The sequence below is a fragment of the Hipposideros armiger genome, unplaced genomic scaffold (genome assembly GCF_001890085.2).
Source record: "Hipposideros armiger isolate ML-2016 unplaced genomic scaffold, ASM189008v1 scaffold_133, whole genome shotgun sequence".
Classification (NCBI taxonomy): Eukaryota; Metazoa; Chordata; class Mammalia; order Chiroptera; family Hipposideridae; genus Hipposideros; species Hipposideros armiger.
Window position 1 is genome coordinate 1377889 of NW_017731483.1, and position 11228 is coordinate 1389116.

Below are 11228 nucleotides of genomic sequence, written 5' to 3' on the forward strand. Positions count from 1 at the left end.
TCCTCTGAGGGAACGTCCATCAGGCCACCCAGAGCCGCAGGCTCGCAGGAGGCCATGTGGTGGTGATACTGGCCGTGTAGTGATGATAGCTTTTTCAGGTAAGTGAACCTGTTTCCCTCTTGTTGGAATGAGGGTTGATACACTCATTCAGTAGATGCTAATGAAGCACTGTTGAAGGCACTGGCAATGCACCAGGGAGCCAAGCGAAGTCCCTGCCTTCGCGGAGCTATGATCCAGTGGGGAGATGACAGTCCTGGCTCACAGGGCGGTGTGAGCGTTTACTGAAACAACGCCTGGCAAGGGTAGGTGCACATGGGGGCATAGCCGCTTTTTTCTTTATATTTTTTTCAGTTACAGTTGACATTCAGTATCACATTCGTTTCAGGTGTACAGCCTGGTGTTTAGATATTTTAATAGCTCATTTTCTCTCCCCATTTCTTGAGGGTCAGGACCACACGAGTTCTTTGTCACCAGTTACAGTGTAGGGAACATTGTGCTCTGCCGGGGCGCAACTCCCCGCAGCTGCAATAATGAACCTAAGCTAGTAGCAGTCAGAGGAGCTGGGTTATGGACCTGAGAACAGGGCAGGGATGCACCCGACCAAATGAATTGCAAGAATGAACAGGAAATATTTGTTTATTGACTAGCAATGAACTTAACACACACGTAATCCAGTTTACGACCCACAATTGTATAAGGAAGAATACAGAGCAAAGAGATAATTGAACGAAAAAGCACAAGGTGCAGACTCTGCTCTTTAGACCTATGTAATAGCTTTGTTTTGATCCACTTTTTATCATGCGCTTGACCAGAGATCGTTTAGCATTCCTGGTCACGTTGATTTTCTTAATTTAAAAGTTTATTTTTAAAGAATTGCAGAAGTCATTATCAATGAATATATTTTGATATAACATGACCATGTTTTTACATCCTCTTTTGAGAGCCCCAAGATCAGGCATAACTTTCAGTAGAGGCCTGTGGGGGTTCCAGGATGCACAGAGCCTGGGGCTGGGGGCCCAAGGAGCCCTTCTCTTAACAGAAATTTCCCACCTGGAAAATCCCTCCAGATGGGCTCCTGCTGACGTTCCAGCAGGCTCTCCAAGCTTCTTGAGCTTTGGACAGCTTGTAAGTGGAGGCCTGTGGGCATGGCACTCTGCATGGTGGATCATGATTAACACTTGAATGGTGCTTTTCTGGCTACAGCCTTGGTACCCAAGGAGTAGTCTACCGGCCAGCAGCTTTGGCATCCCCTGGACACTTGTAAGATATGCAGGCATGCTCCCATTACTGAGTCAGAATCTGCATCTTCCTGAGGTCCCCAAGGTATGCATTGTGAGCAAGGGTGCTGTCCAGTGCTCCTGCCGTGCCTTCATCTCACCCCTCACAGCATCTTATGAGCACCATGATGCTGTCATCTCTTACACAGAGGAGGAAACAGACTGCAACCAACAAAATGGCGCACCCAACGTCATAGGATGGTTAAAGTGGAACTGAGACTCACCCAGGCTTCTTATTCTCCTGTCAGATCCAGTGAGCATGTACTGTGGTTTCACATATATACTAATTTAATTCTCTCATTCATCTGAAAGTGCCATTATTACTATCCATTTGACAGATGACAAAAGTGAGGCAAAGAAGTTAACTAACTTGCCTAAAGATGTCACACCTCGATCTAGATCCAATGCATGTATGGAATTGAACACTTAGGAATCGTAAGCAAGTAGGTGGTCTGCAGGCAGGGCGTTCATAATCATCCTGGCACCGTGGACCCCACATGAGGTCCAGCATCATAAAACCTGGGTTTGGGTTCTGCTGACGTCACTGAAGACTAAAAGGGCAGATCACCTCACCTCTGAGGCTGTGGTTTTTCCATCTGAAAACTGGGGGAGTAGCAAATGCTCTCTGGCAAGGCTGTGGTGAGGAGTGAGTAAGGGAATAAATGCTGGAGGGTGCTGTAAACTGTAAAGTGCGGTGCACTTGCTAGTTAGTGGGTTTATTCTCCAGGGACCTTGGCACAATGGTGGAAGAGGAAGAAGCTCAGAGAACAGGGAAGTTGCAGTAGGTGGAACTTCAGGGTTGTCATGGGAACCAAAGCTCTGAGGCTGATCAAGGCAGGAAATACCATCTGGTTTTAAACATCAAAAAGCCTCGACTCACACTGGACTTATTTCTGTAAACAGCAGAATTCACATCATCCTGTAGCAGCAATGTCAGCCCAGAGCAATCTGGAGATTGTCTTTCCCTTGATGTCACTGGTCAGAGCTGGACAAAGCACCTCAAGTACTCATTCACCAGCTGTCACTTCCAGAGAAATGTGGTCAAGTCACTTAGGAAATCTGAGTTTAAATGGAAAGAACGCATGGCTAGGAGACACCCTCTCATCTCCTCCCTGACTTTGCAAGCATGAAGGGAAGGCTGGAAATGGTGTCCAGGGATGGCACGGGGACGGCCTGGGACCCCAGTCAGAGCTGACGCTGGAAGGGCAGTTAGAGAATGTCTTAACATCTTTCCTCCAAATGATGGGTGATAAAACAGGCCCAGAATGGGATGGTGCCTGCACAAGATCACACAGCAAATCAGTGACAAAACTAAAATTTGCATGTAAGTCTCCCAAATCTGAAGTCACTGTTTCTCCACTTCACCAGTCGCATCTTCCTTTGATATTCATCCCAGCATTGTAGTGTTGCTCCCCGGGAAACATTAGGCTTGGGGTTTCTCTGGTTCCCCCCCAGGCTCTGTGAGATGAGAAGCAGAACATTTCTGAGTCCTACACCTCCCAGGGATTCGTCACAGGAAGCCATCATTTCTTTGTTGTTTCTGTGGGAGAAACAAGATTCCTGTAAATCACATGAGCCCAAATGAATCAAGGTGAAATTATAAAAACAAGAGGGCTGTGCCGTTGAGTTTTCAAAATCAAGAGGAATATCCCGGTTTCATTGCATCCCTCAAATCCAGCAGAAGTCTCCTGGTGATGAGGACTTTCATCACAGGGGCTGCTAGGAATCATTTGAGTAGGGAGCAACACTGGGAATATAGGCCTAGAGTGGCCGCTGCCTTGCTGTGCAACCTGGCTTGCCCTCTCTGAGCCCGTTTTCTCTTGTACGCCATAAGGCAGGTTTGACGTGGCTTTCCAGCTCTGACATCCTGTGACTTGATAACAATTTTCTAAAAGAGGAAAGGAGCTCTGTTGCTCCTAGAGTCACCCTGATGCCTTGTTCATCAGCTGACACATATCTGCGTTGAGAGGCACCAGCACTGGCCCTTCAGCTCCTTGCTGGCTGGGACCTGCGAGTTTCCTGTGAAATAGGGCTTGGAGGGAAGCAGTCTCCAGGGAGGGGGGCATATGAGACCACTGTCTCCAGTCATAGCTTCAGCACCGTTAGCTTAAGCTGACAGCACCCAAGGGTAGCAATGACAAAGATATACCCATGGTTGTGTTTACCCCAGTTCACCCCACCACACCGTCGGACACCCAGGCTCTGCCCTCACTTTCCTTGATCCTGTGTCCTCCCACTGGGTCGGAGACGGCATCATCTCCTGGGAGCGGAGCGGGGGGCTGAGGAGCTGGAAAGTCTCCTGGCCCTTCAGAGTGAAAGAGAAGCCTCGCACCTGGGGCATGGCCCTGGCTGTTTCCGGGTCCTATTGTGTTGATGGGATGCTGCATCTCTTGGGCGTTCTCACTCGCCTTCTGCCCCTTGGGGTAGGCAAGGTCCTCCCACCCCTCTTCCACTTGCTCAGAGACATAAAAACCACTTCATAGCTATCTCAAGGAACCCCCAGGCCTCAGCAGCCAGGTCTGAGGGTCCCGGGGGCTGTCAGGACTGCAAGAGTGTCTGAGCTGTGGGGAGGGGAGTCCTGGACGCGCCATCTGCAGTTTGTTTCCAACCTGGTTCCCAGGGCAGGAAAATGGGGACTGTGGAGTTAGTGTTTCAGTCTGAAAGAGAAATACCTAATAGAAGAGCTAGAGTTCCCACACCAAATAACCCCATGTTTCCAGTCCATCTAAGGACAGAGGCATAGCAATCCTAGCTATTTGAGCCTGGGAACTGACTTAATCTCTCTGAATCTCTCAGTCTTCCCATCTGTAAATTGGGGATAATAAATTTCTTTTCCTGTGGTGGTTGTGAGAATTACATGAGAAAAAGGAACCCGAATACCTAGCTCACAGTAGGTGCTTAAAAAAATCTATAACATTTGCAACGCATTACCATTTCCACTCTCTGATTGAAGCTTTGTAGGAAAGGTATACATGATACATCTCATTTTCAGAGTGAAACCCTGACAGGGTGAAACTGTAGTTCTAAGAAATGTGGTGACTTATGAAAAATTACAAATCAGCTGCATGTTAGACTAGGGTCTGTCTAACATCTGAGCCCAAAGCTCTTTCTGTCTCTCCACAACCACGAAGTGTATCACTTTCTGAACCCTTTCAAGAAATGGTGGGACTGAAAATAAACTTGACACATGCATATTTTTTTGAGACGTGTCACCTGAGGAAGGTGAGAACTGAGACATGCCAGCTTTCAACTTTTTATTTACTTCCTTTTCTTGCCATTTCCTGAAAGGACCTGGTTTGGAAACGAGTTTTGTTACATGCACCTTTCCTTCATATTCTGCCTTGTTATTCCCAACGGAGGTGTTGTTTGTGAAGACAATGTCTAGTATGTTCTCTGGGAAGTTAACACCCCAGAAAACAAAGGCTTCTTTAGTGGTGAATACTCAGTCTATGGAACAGAGCAGAGAACATCTCCCTGAGACAGTAGCTCAAAACTGAGCCACGTAGGAAATCTGGAGAAAAGACCAAGTTTCTTCATCTCTCTCTACAATTATAGAGGGGGCATGACCTTCCCAAGGTCACAGAGCTAGTAAGTGGGGACATACTTCTTTTTTTTTTTTTTAAGATTTTTATTGGGGAATTGGGGGATGGAAACAGCGCTGGGGAATTGGGGGAAGGGGAACAGACAAGTTGATGTCCTTTTGTTCTTCAGTCTAGTTGTGGAGGACGTTGCTTCACTGGCCCAAGTTGGCACCATCATTGCGCTCTTCCTGGGCAAGGCAGATCAGTCCCCGGCTTCTGGACGGCCGCTCACAGCGGCTGCTGGCTGTTCATGCTAGCTGCTGGCTACACACGGTAGCCCATGGCAACCCACTGCAGCAGTGGCTGCAGCCTATGCCATTGCCGGTGACTAACGGCAACCCAGCTCCAGGTTGAGCTGTTGTTCAGCATCTTAGCTGTAGAGGGCAGTGTCACTGGCCCTCATATGTGGGATCCGAACCGGGGGCCTCTGGCGTCCCAAGCCAGCTCTTAACCAATGTGCCACTCGGCCGGCCCGGGGACATACTTCTTAATAAGACACAAAAAGCACAGAGCCCTAAGGCTAATAATAATAGTAATAGATTTGCCTACAGGTAAGTTAGAGATTTCTTTTTAATGAAGGTCACAAATTTAACAATAGGAAGAAGATACTTGAAATATCTAAATCTGATAATGAATGTATAAGGGCTTAATAGCTAGATTATATAAGAAATAATCTGCAAGCAGCAGTTTCAGAAAAGCAAAAACTTGAATGGTTGACAAGTATATGAAGAGATACTCAGCCTCACCCGTAATTGAGAGAAATGCAAATTACAACAGCCAGATTCATTTTTATACCCATCAATCAAAAAAATTAGAAAGTTTGATAATGCTAAGTGTTGGCAACACGTGGGCCATGTTAAATAGACACAGCCATCTGGAGAGCAGCCTGGCAGGTTTTAGTGGCGTTGGGGACGTGCCTGCTGAGGTGCCAGCCCTGGGCTCGTGTGCTCTGAGATCCATTTCTTGCCCTTCTCCTGCTCTGCTCAGTACCAGGAGTATCTGGTCCCTGCATGTCGTGTGCCCCTTGTCAGCTGACTTCCACTGAGAGGAACCGACAGGAAGTGGGAGGGCAGAAGGAAGGAGGAAGTCGGGGGTTTTTCCTCCCTCTCCGTGTTAGGTGGTACATCCTCCAGGAGCTCAGCTCTGGCTGGACAGGTCAGTTATGATTCCAGCTTTACTAAGTCACTTCTCTCTCTGGCCCTCCCACTTGGGAAGGTAGCCGTTTACTGCTGTTGCTAATTTCTGTGTGCCTCACGGTCCCCATGGAGCTCCTCAGCCTTTCATTCCCTGAGTAACCAGTTCCCTGCATTCAAAAACAGCTATTTAAAGTACTTAAATCATTTCTGTTTCCCGGTCAGGCTGATTCTCATCCCCGAGATCCAGCAGTCCCAGTCCTAGGCACACGCCTTAGAGCGACTTGCCTACAGGTGCCTCAGGAGGGCTGTACGTGGGCATCTACAGAGTGGTGTTGGTGAAAAGGGAGACATGGGGGGAGCATGGGCACCCATCGCCAGAGGAATAGATATTTGACAAGGATAGATAATATATGACATGATCAGGCACGTTGGAGGAATGACCATACTGGAGGTTGGGGGAGGAAGAGGGATTAGGGATGAAGGGAAAAAGAAAAACAAGACAAGGGTGTTGATTGAATGAATAGATGATGAATGTGTCCCAAACTGAGGAGATGGTGAACTCAACCTCTGCAAATAAGGTTTTAAAAAGGTACATTACGTCCTAAAAGGAAAAGAATGTGATAGTCCAGGCAGAGAGGATAACATATGAAAAGGAACAGAGGCCTAGAAATAGCTTATCCAGGGAACAGCCAGGAGTGTTGTGTGGCTGGGGCTTGGGTCTGGGGTCAGTGCTGTCCCTAGTGGAATCACAGAATGTCAGCTGCTTCTGAAAGATAGTAAAGATCTATTCAACTTCTCATGGTATAGATGGGGAAACTGAGGTCCACAGAGGGGCGGGGACCAGTCCAAGGTCACGTCATGGTAAAACTGGTCCAGCGCCAAGGTTTCCAAACCCCTAACTGGGGAATTCCGTCTTCTTTCCTCTCCACTAACTCCTTCACTCTGTGTTGGAAACTGTGCTGGCTCTGGGGACACAGCCCCTGCCCTCAAGGATCTCCACTCATGGGAGGGGAAGAGACACAGGGTCAAATAGCCCTGAAGTGTGGTGTGGTGGTCTGTGTCACTGGTGGCCCCAATGAACTGTGTCTCCCAGTATCCACGATGTTTTGATGTCTTCTCCCCTTGAACCTGGGCTGGGTCTGTGACTTGCTTTCCAACAGCACATGATGAAGGTGGCACTGTGCCAGTTCTGGACCTAAATCTTAAGGCCTGGGCTTTTGCCTCTCAGAGTCCTGAGCTGCCTCATAAAATCTCTGGCTACCCTGCTGGAGAGACCACATGGAGACACCAGGTACAGAGGCCACATGGAAAGGAAGCAGCTCCGAGACTAACTGGAGACATGGAGAATTCCAAATATCCCAGCCTCCCCAGCTGAGCCCAACCTCTGGCCAACCTGCCAGCTGAACGCAGCCACAGAGTGACCACCAGCAAGACCAGCAGAAGAACTGCCCATCTGAGCCCAGCCTAGATGACAGTCATAAGCAAACAAAGGGTTGCTATTTTGAGCCACAGGATCTTTTGCCAGCAACAGATTACCAAAACATGTGGTATCAAGTGAAGAGTGAAATAAAATTGAGGAGGACAGAGTACATAGAGGGCCAGAGAAGTGAGGATGAATCTGACCCTGAGAATCTGAGAGCTGAGCAGGGAATAGGAGAAAGGATAGAAGGTGAAGAAGATGTCTCGGGCATCACCAGTGTGTTTCAACAGATGTCTCTCTGAGGACCTACTATGTGCCAGGCCCTGAGTACCTCCTATGAAAAGGAGACAGAGAAGGATAGACATACCCTGGTGGAGAGGCAGCCCTGAGCATCACAATGATGGCATAAGGTTGGATGTGTTCAGTGGGCAGAGTATTCAGAAGACAGAGGGGCCGTCTCCTTGGAGGGAAGGCTTCACGGAGAAGATGGAATTTAATTTGGGCCCTGAAAACTGGGTGTAGTTTAGAGTTGGAGGGGAAAACTTTCCAGGTGGAGGGTTTCACGTGCACAAAGGTACAAAGTCGGGATGTTTGGGCTGCTAGGGGTCCTGAAGTGGCCAGTAGGAGAGCAGATCAGATCATCTCAATGAGAGATGGTAGTCCTGCTCTGTCTTGGTAAATCCTCCAAACACACATATACAAAGATGTTTTAAAATCAAAGCAAGCCCTAGTAATATTCTCATTAAGTAAGTTCGGGAGACAATGAAATCAAAGTGAGTGAGATTTCTCCCAAAGTATTTCACGTTATCATCATGGATTGGGAAACAAACAAATGCCTAAGAATAGACACAGACCATTAATTTTTCATTGATCATAATATCATTTTCATGAACATTAAAAATGTAGACTTCTGGCAAGAAACAATTTTCACAAAAAAAGAGAAAAGAGTCATTTGGAAGGGTGTGGCATCTCTTTTCACATCCTTTGATATTCTGCCAATCATTTAGGGAAGGTGAGCCGGCTGGGGTACCATAGTAGGAAGTAGGGTACAGGGTAATAGGGTAGAAGGCCCTGGAGGCTTTCAGGCCCAGGTCAGAATCCCAGCTTTGCCCCTTTTCTAGTTATAAAGTGCTAAGCACAGGGTCAGGTACATGGTAAATGCTCGATACTTTTTTTACGATCAACATTCATCCCATTTTCAAAACAGAAAACTGAAGCCAAGAGGCTTCCCAAGTGCCAGCATATTGGGAAGAGGACGCAGTTCTCGAATCTCTGTCTCTGCTTCGTGCTCCGCACCTGCCTTCCCTGCCCCTAGAGGCTGTGCTGTCATGTACCAGGGGCGCTGAAGTGAGGAAGATTGACTTCCAGGCCCTGTGACTCCCTTCTGGGTTGTTCATCGAGGACCTTCAGAGCGACAATAAGTTAAATGACCCCCTCGGAGACTCATACCAGTGTAAGAGGATGTCCGGAGAAGAAGATGCACACCACAGGGGACCTTGACAAAGAAGTGGCAGAGAAACACCATGAGGCATTTGGTGCCCACTTTTAACAAAAGGAACAAAAACAATGTGAGAAGCTTGAAAATCAGTAGTTCACTTAACCTTGAAGCTGTGGTTTGGTGGAAAAGACCAGTTGGCCCTTTAAGTCCAGAAGTATAGCCCAAAGTTTGTCACGTTTCCTGTGCTGTCTTGGTCAAATCATTCAGCCTCTTTAAGACCCCATTTTCTCGGGGCCGGCCGAGTGGCGCGTTGGTTAACAGCTGGCTTGGGACGCCAGAGGGCCCCGGTTCGGATCCCACATATGAGGGCCAGTGACACTGCCCTCCACAGCTAAGATGCTGAACAACAGCTCAACCTGGGGCTGGGCTGCCGTGAGTCGCCAGCGACAGCGTAGGCTGCAGCCCCTGCTGCAGTGGGCTGCCATAAGCTACAGTGAGTCGCCATGAGCGGCCATCCAGAGGCCGGTGAATGACCTGTCTCACCCAGGAAGAGTGCAATGATGGTGCCAGCCTGGGCCAGTAAAAGCGACGTCCTCCACAACTAGACTGAAGAACAAAACAACAGCAACTTGTCTGTTCCCCTTCCCGATTCCCCAGTGCTATTCTCCTCCCCCAATTTCCCAATAAAAATCTTTAAAAAAACAAAACAAAACAAAATCCACCCCATTTTCTCTTCTATAAAATGAGCATAAGAACGCATCACAGAATAATTGACGAGATAATATATGCAAATGGCATTACACACTAGTTTATATTGGATAGTCTGGGGGTACAATCTCTGAAGCTGTGTGCCTGTGCTTTTCTCTGCAGAGGGACCTGTAGCTCCCTCAAATTCTCTAGAGGATCCCTAACTCCCCCAGATATGTTTATTTTTTAGACATAAGGGTTTTATTTGGTTTCTATTATAAGATTAAATCTAATATTGGAAAAAGTCAGAGCACAGATAAAAAGAAAATTGAAAAGGAAAAGAAATAGTAAACAACAGAAACCAAAACATAGTAGTTTTTTTAAATCTTTTTGTTGTTTTGTAGTTGTTGGACTTTTTAAATTAACTGAGTCATCCTCTGGCTAAACTTCTTAAAATGAAAATATAAGAGGGAGAAAAATAAAACCAAAGGCAATAAGAAAACAGAGAGCAATGTGATAAAAGAAATATTCTCTAATAAAAGGAATACATGTTCATGGAAAAAAATTCAAACAGTACAGAAGGATATAAGGTAGAAAAATAAATGTTTCCCTCCTCTATTACCTTTCACCCCTGGTCTTATTAGCCAGTGGTCACTGCTCTTGACAGCAAGAAACGTTTTATTTGTTGTTTTCACATTGTGAGTGATTGTATCCATCTTTTAAAGGAGAAATGGAATTTAGAAAATTCCCAGAGGCATCTAATTTGCTAAAAGATAATGAACATTGTATAAAGGAATTAAGTGCTTTCCTGGATCCTAACAAAATAAAGATATCAATCAAAGAAACTCCCAAAAGGAAGTCCAGATGGCCATGCAATTGAACTTTATCATGCTTATCGGCCTGGCAGTCTCCATGCCCTTGAAACACCCAGGAAAACCATCTAATGGAAAGCAACACCTGATACCTATAGTGAATTCTTTGTCAAATGGACCGAAAACTGGAGAAAATCTTGTAAAATTGTTACCTTGTTCAGGATCCCTATTGAACACAGGAGCAAACTTCTGTCAAAATGAATCCTTTAAACATAGATACAGATTCAATCCAAAGTCAGAGGGTCTTACGCACACTTGTGCAGGGTGGTAATAGCAGGAAAAGCCAGTATCATTGATCACATAAAGGGGATCATCCTATAGCATTTGACAATGTATGTTATGTTTCCCAACTTTAGAAGTGCGTGAAAAACTAGAACATGCCAGGTTTTAGTAAAATCACCTATGAAATTTGAGTGGCTGAAATATTAAGACATGGGCAAGGAGTAATTAAAATATCACCAAAGTCAGATGCCAGCCTCTCTGTGTCCTTTGTTATTTAATATAATATACAACTTGGTTGGGGGGCAGAGGGAATAACTGATTTCATTAGGAAAAAACAAATGAAAAGACGCTGTTGTTATTCAAAGAGGGAGGCTTGGAACAAGATTGGCTGGATAGGGTATACTGCTTCCTGTCACAGTGTGATCCTGAGCACCAGGCCATTAATCAGATCCTCGAAAAGCAAATCATATTTACCCGATAGGAAGGATGTTTTAATTGACACTTGCTTTGCTGATCAAGGAGTCAGCATTAAATTATTCCTATAGAACACCCCTCCCACCCACCCCCTCTCCCGGCAAGCTATGCCAGCCACAGG